The sequence below is a fragment of the Anopheles aquasalis genome, chromosome 2 (assembly GCF_943734665.1).
Source record: "Anopheles aquasalis chromosome 2, idAnoAquaMG_Q_19, whole genome shotgun sequence".
Classification (NCBI taxonomy): Eukaryota; Metazoa; Arthropoda; class Insecta; order Diptera; family Culicidae; genus Anopheles; species Anopheles aquasalis.
In genome coordinates this window covers 5,282,501-5,285,000 of record NC_064877.1, presented here as the reverse complement: position 1 = coordinate 5,285,000, position 2,500 = coordinate 5,282,501, and positions in this window count along the sequence as shown.

Below are 2,500 nucleotides of genomic sequence, written 5' to 3'. Positions count from 1 at the left end.
ACAGAAGCCTTCGTGCCACTCGCAAGACGCAATCGAAAACCGCTTCAGGGCACCGATTGATCGGTGCTGTGTGAGTGTGATTCGATCTCCGCCTTCCAATAATCGAAACGGCCCTATTTATGGCCTCAATCAACACGCAACTCCTCGTGGTTGGCGCCTGCAGACAGAAGGTGATCGTTCTGGACGCCTTGACACCTGGCTCAATTTGTTTTATCCAACCGCACCGCCTGCCCCTGGAATTCCCGGGCGGTTAACAACCAAACCGTCGAAACCGAATGCCATGAGACGATACGGCACTAAGGACGCGGCCTAAAGTGGTGAAGAGGCTATTAACAGCTCACCGGAATAGCCTCCGGTGAGAAGGGGAAGGCCCATAAATAAATTGATGCCACACGCTACCGTCAGACCGTTAAACGATTGGATTGGATCGTCCTCTCTCGGCTGCCGATCGGACGCTCCAAACCGGTGTGCCGTAAAACTGTCCACGGTTAATAGCTTTCGGGCCTCAGTCGACCTATGCCGACTTTTGATGCTACCTCGTGAATGTGATTTGGAGGGAACAGTAAAAGATATGATTTGTTACATCGCGCATGTGTGAGCGTGTGTTGTTTAAAAGAATGCACCTCAAACAATATTAAAACCTTTCTTTTGGGGAGCAGACATTGCCTGGATCTGGTGAAAGGAAGCCAGCTGAGAAGTTTGTCGTTTTGTTTAAATCATCAAAACAGATCATCGCGCTTCACCTGTCTTGCGCCATGATCTGTTTCGCACATTATTGTCGTATTTGATCTACTTTACGTCTCCGGTTACCATTCACTTGTGGAAATGATTCGATTTCAGTTCGTTTTAGGAAAGAATCACAGATGTTAATGCGGTCCAATAAATTGTTCACAGTTGCACAGCTTTCCTGCAATTTGTCATCTCACTTCTTTTAGAATTAACGTAGATATCATCGCTACATGTCAGCCCAAGCATATCGCGACCATCTGTAATGTTTTAAGAATATTTTATGGAGTGGGTCGTCGTGGGCCATTTTCATCACCACTTGGTCATTAAATAAACCAACCTCTAGAAGCAAAAACTCACCAGAAAAACGCTTTCCAAGCGTTCCGCAACACATTCCAAGCACACACTAATGAGTGCCATGTTCCTGGATGTTTGCAAAAAATGACAAAAAACAAACCCATAAGCACCGGTAAGGATGGCCCGCGAAGGAGCAAAAAACACCCTCTCCAAAGGTGTATTTATGCCAAGAGGTGTCTCGTTCTTGGCCGCGGATTTGCTTTTCCAGCATCGCCCAAGCGGGAGGTTTTCATTTGAATACGCCATGAAGCCATCGACCTACACTCACCGGCGAGGGAGGGTGCGCACACAAAAACGAGGGAAATCAATTCGTTCCGAGCGAGATGCTTCCTCCAACAGCCGGGAGCCCAGCCTGTACCCGCGGTACGCATTACAGCGCTCGCGAGCAAATTGGAACCTCGGTGCCTTCGGTGGCACACAGAACGTCTTCTGCGTCTTTTGCGATCGTGATCGACACACACTGGTAGCACCCCCCCCCCCCCCCCCCCCTGAGCTCCGTGTGGAGCATGACAAGTCAATTAAGTAACTAGAGTACGCAAATGGAGCTCCGGGAACCTGGGGAGTCTCGCCATCACAACGCAATCGCAACGCACTGTGTGCATGGACTGCGATTTGATTCACCTACGTACGGATCTATCCAGCAGCAGACGAGCAGCCTTGACTGTTACCAATTGCATTGCAACGCCAGCACACCGTCAACTGGGTCGTGCCAAGAGCAGGGTCCCTCACCGATCCCGGTGTCATCACGGAGTTCGCTCCAGATTGAAATTCCGGTTTTGGGCTGCATTCCAACCGCCGCCGGTCCACCGCCAAATGGGGCCAACCGCTCGGGTACCGCGGGTGTAGCTAAATGAAACAAACAAACTGAGACATTCTAATCATCATTTCGAGCAGCAAATGGCTCATAAATGACGCCCCAGAACGGGCGGAAAAAATACTCTCATCATGCGCCTCAACGCCCTCGGTCTCAATCTCGGCCTGGCGGTCCCACGTTTGAGATCTAAATTAAAACATAAACCCGCTCGTTCCCTCTCTGTTTCCCTCATTGCGTTATCGTAATGGCATCGATAAATGACTCGTTATTGTAGCTGAGATACCCATCCATCCCACCCACAAACTCCCCTTTTGGGCTAGATTGGTCTCGATCGATAAGATCATGTCGAAGGTTGTGGGGGTTTGTGTTCGTCAGCCCAAAAGCTGTTGGTAACTGGAGCGCCTTAAATCGAATCGAATCTAACCTAAACAACAGCCATTATCATCACCATCATCATCATCATCACCGCCGTCATGTTTTTGGGTAAAAGACCAACAACCTAACCTGTAATTTTGTCTCTCCATTTCTCTTCTCCCACCGTTTCAGATCGCGTGTGCTTAAGCCATTACTGACACTCGCCAGGGCTTTCGGTGGGCAATGTGG